Below are 12,166 nucleotides of genomic sequence, written 5' to 3'. Positions count from 1 at the left end.
TGAAGGAGGAGGTGGAAATGCTGCTTGAGGAGAAGGTGATGGAAATGGTGTTGGAGGATGGCATAGTGATGTTAAATTTTGCATGAGTCAGGCAATTAACACAAAGTAACTTAATTTAAATTTAGGTTAACTTAATTTAAATTTAAGTTTTAGGTGAGATTTTGGTACTCATTTAGTGTTATTTTATATTAATCGAAACTGGTTTTGATACTCATTTTTTGTTAATTAAATCTGATTTTGATACTAATTTTCTGGTAATTGATGGCGTTGATTTGTGTTAATTAATTTCTCTTATGACTACTCCTTAATACTAATGGCGGCTAGGGTAAATTATTTACCCTTATGGTTTATCGCACTTTTCTGACGAGATATAGTAAATTCTCTTTTAGTTTATTGAACTTAAGTTCCGACGAGTAGGGTAAATTTTCTTCTAGTTTATCGCATTTGAGTTCCTACATGATAGGGTAAATTTGCTTCTGTCTATCGCATTTAAGTTCTGACGTGTTAGGGTAAATTCTTTTCTAGTTTACCGCTAATGGAAGAACTGATATGCGAGGACTATATGGCTCGAGGCCAGATTTGTCCCGCTCTTGAGCAATGTTGGTGGTATAGGTCATACTTTCTTATTCAGAGATTTCAAGACTTAGCAACTCTGCATAACTTTAATGACACGGTCGGAATCTGGAAGAATTTTTGTGTTGTGTTAGATTAATATCGTCGAGCCACTTTCTTCGACGCACTGCTGATCGAACACAAAAAAGCCAGCGGCTTGGATCCTGTCTAAGGAATTCATGCAAAATAGTAAAGTTAAATGCTGTGAATGTTGAATTGCAAAATCAACTGGTAAGCCTTAAAAACCATCTTAATGAGGCTCTTATGGCTATTCTTTTTCATTTCAGGAGCAACCAGAAAATCCAATCAACACTGCTGCTTTGAGCCATCTCTTAGCAATCTTGGCAGAGCTAGGTTGTGGAAATGCTGGAGGAGGAGAAAGTGGTGGTGATAAAAATGCTGGAGGAGGAGGAGGTGGTGGAAGTGCTGATGGAGGAGAAGGTGATAGAAATGCTGCTGGAGGATTGCTTACACACTGCGTAATTATGTAGTGATGTTGTATTTGGCCTTGATAAGGAAATTAACACAAACTAACTTAATTTAGGAAATTAATACAAACTCAACTCAACTCAACAAAGCCTTTCTCCCAAGCTAGTTGGGGTCGGCTAAATGAATCCTTTAGAAAAAAAATTCATGAAGCTTTTAACACAAACTAACTTAATTTAAATTTAGGTTTACTTAATTTAAATTTAGATTTTGGTACTCATTTTATGTTAATCGAGTATGATTTTGATACTCATTTTGTGATAATTGAATAAGATTTTGATACTCATTTTCTGGTGATGGCGCTGATTTGTAGTAATTAATTTGTCTTATGACTACTCCTTAATACAAGTGTGGGGATATGGTAAATTATTTACCCTTATGGTTTATTGCACTTGTCCAACGAGATAGGGTAAATTCTCTTCTGATTTATCGCACTTAAGTTCCGATGAGTAGGGTAAATTTTTTTCTGGTTTATCGCATTTAAGTTCTGACATGCTAAGGTAAATTCTGTTCGGGTTTATCGCATTTAAGTTCCGACGTGCTAGGGTAAATTCCCTTTTGGTTTATCGCTCATGAAAGAATTGATATGCGGCGGCTGTAGAGCGCGAGGCTGGCTTTGTCCCGGTCCTGGGCAATGTTGGTATAGGCCATACTTTCCTATTCAGAGAGCTCAAGAATTCGCAACTCTGCATAACTTTAATGGCATGTTCGAAATTCTGTGGAAGTTCTATGCTATGTTAGATCAAGATCGTCGAGCCGCTTTCTTTGACGCACAAGTCGAAGAAGAAAAAGCTATGGTCTTGGATTCTGTCTTGGAAATTCATGCAAAAATATTAAGGTTAAATTATGTGAATGCTGAATTGCAAAATCAGCTGGTAAACCTTAAAAACCATTTGAATGAGGCTCTCCCTGGCTATTCTTCTTTCATTTCAGCAGCAACCAAAAAATCTAATCAAACACTGTTGCTTTGGGCCATCTCTTACCAATCTTGGCAGAGCTAGGTTGTGGAAATGCTGGAGGAGGAGGAAGTGGTGGTGATAAAAATGTTGGAGGAGGAGGAGGTAGTGGAAATGTTGCTGGAGGAGAAGGTGATAGAAATGCTGCTGGAGGATTGCTTACTGTGGGAGCCAGATCCCGCGAGAGGGGCGTGGCGCGAGCCGCCGCGCTCTCTCTCTTGGTCTCTCGTACCCACGCGATTGGCGTGTGCATTTTATTTGTTGATTTGAATTCGTCTTTCCTGTGAACTTGGGATCACTAAGGCAATCCGAATTCCACACGAAAGAGATTGACAGAGTCGCCACCTAGATGTGGGATCTAGGACCCATAATTAACCAGAAATCTAGACTCGCTACCTGGTTACGAGAATGGAAGGTATGGGGAGTTATCCACCACATGCACCATTCTTGCCCGATAATCGGTCTTCGATTCCAAAAGCTAACTCTTTTAAATTTATTTTAAATGGCTCATTCAACTCTATGTTATTGTGCGAACTAAGTGACATGCATCCTATGATCTAATTTCAATGTGAATCCTAAATGTGTATCTTGATTTCTTAATTTGTCTGGATTCAATCTAGGTGAAAGTTCTCCTAAAATTCTAATTTCATGAAAAATCCTAAGTGATTTGATTAAGCATTTACAAGAAAATTAATATACAAAACACCACAATTTGTTGTGGTGCCGACTCGCGGGTGGTATGCCGTCAGACATCCAAGCTGCCTACGTACCCAAGCCTCACTGGGATCAGAGTCGACGTAGTTCGGTGAACCTAAGCTAAGCTACATATGCCTAACTCAACTAGGACACCGACTTAGACGGATTTGACTGTTTCAACAGTTTTAAAAGTAGTTATTTAATTCAAGTTGAGGATTTTATTATCTTAGGATTTCATCTAAGATGCTATATGATTCTTATCTGAATGCAAGTTGTCCCTTAGACTAATGCAGGTTTTGCCTACATCCTAGTTTACTAGGCTTGTCCTAGGGAAAGATCGGGTGACTAGTGTAACTGGACCTATGGTACGGTTGCTATTCATAGCAAGCGTCCGTGATGAGGCTGGACTCCTAACTCTAGGACTCCCTAAAACCTAGGACACGGCACGACACCAGTATTCCTAAATTGGGCTCTAATGGTTCTTAGATTGGAAACCATAATCCAATGGTTCCGAAAGACACAAGATAAATCGATTTAAGTTCTCGAGGTTAATGAGTTTCAGATTTCGAAGATTTTCAGTTTCTAGACATTTAAGGATTACCAATGGTTCTAGGGTTCACCAATTTCGGCCTTGAATGGCATCCAAAGGAGGGAATCGTGCGCTCTTTCCTTGTGCAATTTAATACTTAGGTTATAGCATCTTATTGCCTGGCAGAATCTCAGGATTTCCGTGGACACTAACCTCGGAGCCAACAACATGCTATAACCTAAATATTCAAATTGTCAAAGATCAAGTTGCAATTGGGATACGATTATGGATGCACGGGCCATTTTTCCAGGAAAATCTAAAGATCCTAAAATTTCTGTTTCAATGGATTAAGGAGTGAACATGTGACAGAATTTTAAAGTTCTTTAGGAATTTTTATATGATTTTCAATTAATTTCGAATTTTCCATGGATTTTATCAATTTTAAGCATATGAGCGGTTTTACAAGTGAAATTGTTGCAAATAAATTCGAAATGATTTGAAATTTCTACAGCAGCAAGATGAAAATGTATGTAGCTTACAGGATGAGTTTTGCATATTTTTACATTAAATTCACATTTAATCTTGATTAAACCATTAAATGTCCAGATTGCACAATTAACACATAAACTAGTAGAAATATAACTCTAAATTCTATGAAATTTCTACAGAAATACTATATGAATCAAAATAGCATGCAGTGAGATTTTCATGAATTTTAGAAATTATTTACTACCAATTTCGGATTTTACAATTTCCAGACCAGATTATAAATTAACACTACATCCCATATTAAAACAGATCCAAATCACACGAAAAGTTTACAGTAACAAGTAATATGGAAGATAAGACTACTGTAAAAATTTTATGAATTTTAATGATGATCTGATGTTAGTAAAAATTCTCCTAAAATCTGATAAGTTTCAAAGAAAATATTAAATAATATACCAAATAAACTCCAAAAATCTTTACAAATTCATGGTAAAATGAATCAGTAACATATTATTTTCCCACGAAATTTCATTAATTTTAGAATCTGTTTGGTATATAATTTAATTTTTCTTCGTCAAAAGATGTTTTTTGAAGAGTTTTCCATTTTTAAAACACAATTTGCGGAAAAAAATCAGAAAAATTCGGAAAAATACAGAAATATTTTGAGAACAATGCACCTACCTGTGGTGAAGATCTCCGCCCAATCCAAAAAAATATAAAAAATCCTGCCGCCGCCGATCCGCTCCGCCGTCTTTCGCTTTCTCTGGAGTGTTTAGAGGGAGTGATTGAGGGAGTGAAGAGATAATGGAAGAAGAATATTAGGGAGAGGGATGGAAGAATATATTGAGGAAAGGGATTGGAGGGAGTGATTAGAAGAGATAATGGAAGATAAATTTCTTTTTTTTTTTTTCCTCTGGTGGATGGGAAGGGAGATATATATAGGGAGAGAAAGAGAGAGAGAGAGATATGTTGGTGGAGAGCTCATCATGTTGTCCCTCTTAGTGGAGAATCCATCATTATTGTTCTTAGTGGAGGGCCCATCATGTTTCTTAGTGGAGAGTCCATCATTATTGCTCTTAGTGGAGGGCCCATCATGTTTCTTAGTGGAGAGTCCATCATTATTGCTCTTAGTGGAGGGCCCATCATGTTTCTTAGTGAAGAGTCCATCATTATTGCTCTTAGTGGAGGGCCCATCATGTTTCTTAGTGGAGAGCTACCATCATTGCTCTTCATAAGAGGCCTCACAAGAGGCCCCACTGAGGCCCCACAACGCGGGCCCCACAATGTGGGCCCTCGGTTGATTCGATTTTAAACAAATGTTCAATGCGGGCCCACCAAACGAGTCCAAATTTAATCAAAATGCATCATGCGGCCCCACCAAATGGGTCCAACTTTCTCGATCCAAATTTAATCGAAGCACCCAATGCGGGCCCACCAAACGGGTCCCAATTCTCTCTGGTTTAGATTTTTCTGAATAATCCTTCTCAACATTTAGCGGGAAAATACGAAACACGACGGAAACGACCAAAAATATTTAGAAATGTAACAAACGGATGCGGGAAAGAAAGACATTGGAAAACCGACGGAAAACAAACCCTAATTTCTTTATCGATTAAGGTAGAGCAAAATGGGGTGTCTACAGATGCCCCTCTTTGGTAGAGATGACGTAGTCATCGAATACCAAAGTCAAAATGACAGAGCCATTTTGCGTAGCTTTAATCAACAAAAGACTCTACACAAACGGAACTTAGACGCAAACATTTACTACCTAATGCAAGGCCCTAAATGAAATCCTAGAATTAGAACATAATAAGAAATCCTGATGCGGTGCCGTTCACAAACGGGCAACGAGAGAATGAGATACCACTTTCGAATGGATTCCGAACAGAAAGAACAAAGATCGTTCTCAAGCGGTTTTTTTTTTTTTTTTTTTAAAAAAAAAAGAAAATGAGACATCTTTCACAAGCGGGCTCAAGGAGGATAAGAGACCATTCACAAATGGATTCAGAAAATGAGGTACCGTTCACAAACGGGCTCAAGGAGAAGACGAGACCATTCACAAATGGACTCGAAAATGAGGTACCGTTTACAAACGGGCTTAAAGAGAACACATGACCATTCACAAATGGACTCGAGAAACGAGGCACCGTTCACAAACGGGCTCAAGGAAAACATGAGACCATTCACAAATAGACTCAGAAAATGAGGTACCGTTCACAAACGGGCTTAAGGAGAAGACGAGACCATTCACAAATGGACTCGAGAAACGAGGCACCGTTCACAAACGGGCTCTAGGAGAACATGAGACCATTCATAAATGGACTCGAGAAATGAGGCACCGTTCACAAATGGGCTCAAAGAAACAAGATAGCTTCAACCACGAAGAATTTAGAGATTTTTCATAAACTTGAATTTGACGTAGGATTGGATTTGATGAATTTTTGATTTTTCAGAAATAAGGCAGCGTCCACAAACGGGCTCAAGGAGGACATGAGACCATTCACAAATAGACTTAGAAAATGAAGTACCGTTCACAAACGGGCTTAAGGAGAAGACGGGACCATTTACAAATGGACTCGAGAAATGAGGCACCGTTCACAGACGGGCTCAAAGAAACAAAATAGCTTTGATTGATGAACTCAACAACGAAGAATTTAGAGTTTTTTCATGAACTTGAATTTGACATAGGATTGGATTTGATGAATTTTTGATTTTTCAGAAATAAGGCACCGTCCACAAACGGGCTCAAGGAGGACATGAGACCGTAAATGGACTCAGAAAAATGAGACACCGTTCACAAACGGGTTCAAGGAGAAGACGAGACCATTTACAAATGGACTCGAGAAACGAGGCACCGTTCACAAACGGGCTCTAGGAGAACATGAGACCATTCATAAATGGACTCGAGAAATGAGGCACCGTTCACAAATGGGCTCAAAGAAACAAGATAGCTTCAACCACGAAGAATTTAGAGATTTTTCATAAACTTGAATTTGACGTAGGATTGGATTTGATGAATTTTTGATTTTTCAGAAATAAGGCAGCGTCCACAAACGGGCTCAAGGAGGACATGAGGTCATTCACAAATAGACTCAGAAAATGAAGTACCGTTCACAAACGGGCTTAAGGAGAAGACGGGACCATTTACAAATGGACTCGAGAAATGAGGCACCGTTCACAAACGGGCTCAAAGAAACAAGATAGCTTTGATTGATGAACTCAACAACGAAGAATTTAGAGTTTTTTCATGAACTTGAATTTGACATAGGATTGGATTTGATGAATTTTTGATTTTTCAGAAATAAGGCACCGTCCACAAACGGGCTCAAGGAGGACATGAGACCGTAAATGGACTCAGAAAAATGAGACACCGTTCATAAACGGGTTCAAGGAGAAGACGAGACCATTTACAAATGGACTCGAGAAAAGAGGCACCGTTCACAAACAGGCTCAAAGAAACAAGATAGCTTTGATTGATGAATTCAATAACGAAGAATTTAGAGATTTTTCATGAACTTGAATTTGACATAGGATTGGATTTGATGAATTTTTGATTTTTTTGAACTTAATGAAATCGAGGATGTTATAGATCGTGCCTGACAAAGATATCGGAAACTAGGACTTTGACGAATGATGAAACGGCAAACCGAAGAACCATTACTAACAAGAATGGATTAGAAACACTTTTATGAAACTTCAACAAGATTTTTCTCAAAGAGACTGCTGGTCTTGTCTTTGGGGATTTGGATGACTGAAACCTTGAACAAGACACTTGAAATTGGTAATCTAGAACAACGGCTCTCTTGGATATAATCATGGAAAAGTGGGACTTGCCTCTTGATAGGTGTTTAGATAAACATTTCTTGACCAGGAAAGTATTTAACTAACTGGAAGGAAATTCTGAATTTTAACGGTTCATCTTTCTGAGAAATTGGCTCGACCATCATTGCATCTGAGGCTCTTCCAAGCTTAAGATGCCTTCCTGGGGTATGATCTTTTTACGGAAGCTGGGCTTTCTGATGTTTCTACTTCTGAACTCTTCTGAGTTGATCATCTTTGAAATGAAGCTGTTTGACTGGATTCTCAAGCTCTTTCAGGTACAATCGCAGGGAGCTGACGAAGCCGGGCCTCCTTCACCGAGACAGTTGCATCATTTTGGACACAAGGACGACGATTGACTCTTTTTAAAGAGAAAACTTAGATAAAAGACACTACTCAAAGGATTGAGGAGCTCTGAAGGAATGAACATAGAATAACAACGATTGATTAACTACACTGACAGACACAGTAATGCTTCTGACTTAGTTAACGTTTTATTTGGTAAGTCTATCCTTTCAAGGAATATTTTTTTCAATTGGTAAACACTGGACTTTTTCCTTAAAATAGTAATGCCTCAATGATTTAATTACAACTCCTAGGATTGCTTAGCTCCAATGCCCCCAGTTTTGAGGATGTCACTTGAATTTGCTTGAACTTCAGTTGATCTTCAGTCCTGATACCGGCTGTAGCCTTCTTACAATGATTCTCTTACCATGACCAAGTCACCTCTTCAGGGTTTTTAACTTGGCGGACCGTGGTAGCCTTAACTTTTGCCTGAACCGCCCTTCTAGGTTTTCGATTCAGCAGGCTATCCCCTTAGCTTTTGCCTAAGCCGCCCTTTCGCGTTTTCAACTTAGCAGGGAATGATCTTAAATTTTGCCTAAACCGCCCTTTCAGGTTTTCAGTCTAGCAGATCTTCAAACTCCATTTTTTTTTATTCATCATCATTTTTTTTTTGTTTCGGGACCTAGATCATTAGTTCTGAACACCGGAAGGACTTTATAGGTAGGATAGGGCTTTTCAAAGAATGGCTTAAGGTTCAACAAAGATTTCGACCGAACCTGTGAATAGGTTGCCTACATATCCCAAGGTAGGAATCAGGTCATGTATAGTTCAGGGCGAATGCCCCTAGTTTGAAGATAAATTGTTCGAAAGTTTATTGATTTTTCTTTTTTTTTTCTTCTTTCTGGAATAATTGACTTCTCTTCTTTAGGAACTTGTCCCCTTTTTTTTCTGAAAGGATTGAATTTCTTTTTTTTTTTTTTGGATTGATTGAATTGCTTTTCTTTTTTGAATTGACCGAACTCAGTTTAACCGAGCTGCCTACGTACCCCAGTGTAGGGATCAGGTCTCGCGTAGTTCGGGGCGAATGCCCCGAGTTTGATGGGTTTTCAAGAAAATTTGATTCAGGCTCGGAGGGTTTGCAAACCGGTATTCTTTTGACGTTGGGTTCTGATTTTGGGATTTATTCGGCCAAAGGAGGCCTTCCGATGTTCAGAATGAGAATCGATCTAGGTTACTAGAGTCTCTCTGGTACTGATTATTTATTTATTTTTCTTTTTTTTTTTCATGGAGTTTGACGGCATTTCCAGGTAAGAGATAATGTATCTTCTTCTTCCAAGATTCCAATGCGTACTTTCGACTTTCATAAAGCGAAACTTGTTCTTTGACATCCTCCATCTATGGATTTGTAACTCTTGATATCTGATGATCACTTTTCAATGCTTGCTCTTGAACTTCTTATCTTGAATTTGATGGCTTCATGTTATGAATTTGAGAACCAAGGTCATTGATTGGAAATATGAAAGTTGTTTCCACTCCATGCCCCTTGCATAGCATATGATATTCACTTCATTCTTTCTTGAACCTTCTATCTGGGTCTTTCTCTTGGCATTAATGGTAACACTTACCGGACCATCTTTTTATCCTCAAAATGGGTTTACCAATTCTTCACACTTTTCAGAGGGTAATGTATTTTCAATCGGCATTTACTGGATCAAGGTTTCAGTGCCAGTGTTTACCACTTTAATTTCATCTTTGAAAGGCTGAGATTGGCGCTCCTCCTCTTATTCAAGTAATTGCTGTGACTCAAGTGGAGTTTCGTCAATTTTGTCCTCATTTGAGGAGGGAGTCTTACTTTAAGATCAGAAGCAAACTTAAGAAACAGACACAAGTGAATTATTGGACACGACCTATCCTGAACATGCTCAGGATTCACAACTCTAAATAAAAAAGAGAGATGAGTTGCCTGGACTAGGCATTGACCTTGAAATGTAAGACCGGACTCAACAATTGTACTGACCATGATGACTGATTCGCATAGGGGAATGCCCCTAGTTCAAGGATTATGATAGTGAACTCTGAAGGACTTAGCAAAATATTCTTGAAAAAGGTTGCCCTTAGAGTAAGAAAGGACCAAAGGTACAAGCAAGATTGGATCATCTGGACCAGGCATGATCAGATCATGAGATTGCATAATCGAAAGATTGTGAGATTCTGCTCCTGCCAGTTAGGGGATGGCATGAAGATACGATCGAATCGTATGACAGGAGAATGAAAGACGCACGATCAAGAGATTAGATGAGATAGTATAAGATTGCTTTCAACAGATAGATCATGAATGACTAATCCTATGAGATCTTTGAAAATGATGGGATTTATATCCTAACCCCAAAGGGAAAATTTTTAATCTTCACACATTTTATCAGTGTTACCTGAAGGCATCAACCCTAATCCTAATCTAGCGGAGTGGAGAGAGGATCTCGACTCATGACTTTGTTTGTGTACCTAGGACCGATCGTAGCCATTGGAAGATGGACTACGGCCTAATCTAGACACAAATGGGTAAGATATCCTAAACTAGGCTCACACATGTGGTGCACATGTGTTCGTATACTGCATGCATGTGTGGGTTAATCTAGGGGTAAGGCCAAGAGTCCCCTTAGCGCGAATCCATGTTCGATATACTGTACCAGTGTCCGGCGTATCAGTACGTGAACAAGAGATCCGTTTACGCACCATAAAGGTACTAGGCTAAGGGTGGAATGCTTCTCTAGCACAGAGGCACCAGGTGATGAAATCCCAGTCAACCATGCTAGATAACACTCCGGGTTCCTAAAATAGGACGTGTGTGCATGTGAAATGCAAGGGTTTAGATGCAAGTGATGTAAGTGTGTGCAATAAGTTCGCGCAATCTATGATGCCTTCAGGTTTTGTTAAATTAAGTTCGAGTAAAATGTGATGAGAAAATAAAACGAGACAAACTAATCTAACAAGTATAGAGTTTTTATGAGCCAGTTAAATTAAATTCAAATGAATTATCTTTTGAAATTTTAATGAAGTTAGGTGGTCCCCAGCAGAGTCGCCAGACTGTGGGAGCCAGATCCCGCGAGAGGGGCGTGGCGCGAGCCGCCGCGCTCTCTCTCTTGGTCTCTCGTACCCACGCGATTGGCGTGTGCATTTTATTTGTTGATTTGAATTCGTCTTTCCTGTGAACTTGGGATCACTAAGGCAATCCGAATTCCACACGAAAGAGATTGACAGAGTCGCCACCTAGATGTGGGATCTAGGACCCATAATTAACCAGAAATCTAGACTCGCTACCTGGTTACGAGAATGGAAGGTATGGGGAGTTATCCACCACATGCACCATTCTTGCCCGATAATCGGTCTTCGATTCCAAAAGCTAACTCTTTTAAATTTATTTTAAATGGCTCATTCAACTCTATGTTATTGTGCGAACTAAGTGACATGCATCTGTAGACACCCCATTTTGACCGGACCCAAGTTCGCTATGCTTGGGAGAAACCCCATCCGATCATTTCCGCCATGTTTCGCATTTTTCCGTGAGAGGTTGAGAGAGATTATTCATAAGAATCCAAGCGAGGGAGAATTTGGACCCGTTTGGTGGGCCCGCATTGAACATTTGTTTAAAATTCGAATCAACCGAGGGCCCACATTGTGGGGCCCACGTTGTGGGGCCCGCGTTGTGGGGCCCACGTTGTGGGGCCCACATTGTGGGGCCTCAGTAGGGCCTCTTGTGAGGCCTCTTATGAAGAACAATAATGATGGATTCTCCACTAAAAAAACATGATGGGCCCTCCACTAAGAACAATAATGATGGATTCTCCACTAAGAAACATGATGGGCCCTCCACTAAGAAGAATGATGATGGATTCTCCACTAAGAAACATGATGGGCCCTCCACTAAGAAGAATGATGATGGATTCTCCACTAAGAAACATGATGGGCCCTCCACTAAGAAGAATGATGATGGATTCTCCACTAAGAAACATGATGGGCCCTCCACTAAGAAGAATGATGATGGATTCTCCACTAAGAGGGACAACATGATGAGCTCTCCACCAACACATCTCTCTCTCTCTCTTTCTCTCCCTATATATATCTTCCTTCCCATCCATAAAAAAAAGGAGAAAAAGGAGAGATTTATCTTCCATTATCTTTTTCTCTTCCATTATCTCTTCCAATCACTCCCTCCAATCCCTTTCCCTATATTCTTCTTCCATTATCTCTCCCAATCACGTCCCAATCCTTCCCTCTAAGAGAAAGTGAAAGACGG

The sequence above is a fragment of the Tasmannia lanceolata genome, unplaced genomic scaffold (genome assembly GCF_043159265.1).
Source record: "Tasmannia lanceolata isolate RefF3 unplaced genomic scaffold, GAP_Taslan_0.1 ptg000023l, whole genome shotgun sequence".
In the NCBI taxonomy this organism is placed as follows: Eukaryota; Viridiplantae; Streptophyta; class Magnoliopsida; order Canellales; family Winteraceae; genus Tasmannia; species Tasmannia lanceolata.
Note: the sequence above shows the minus strand (reverse complement) of the source record.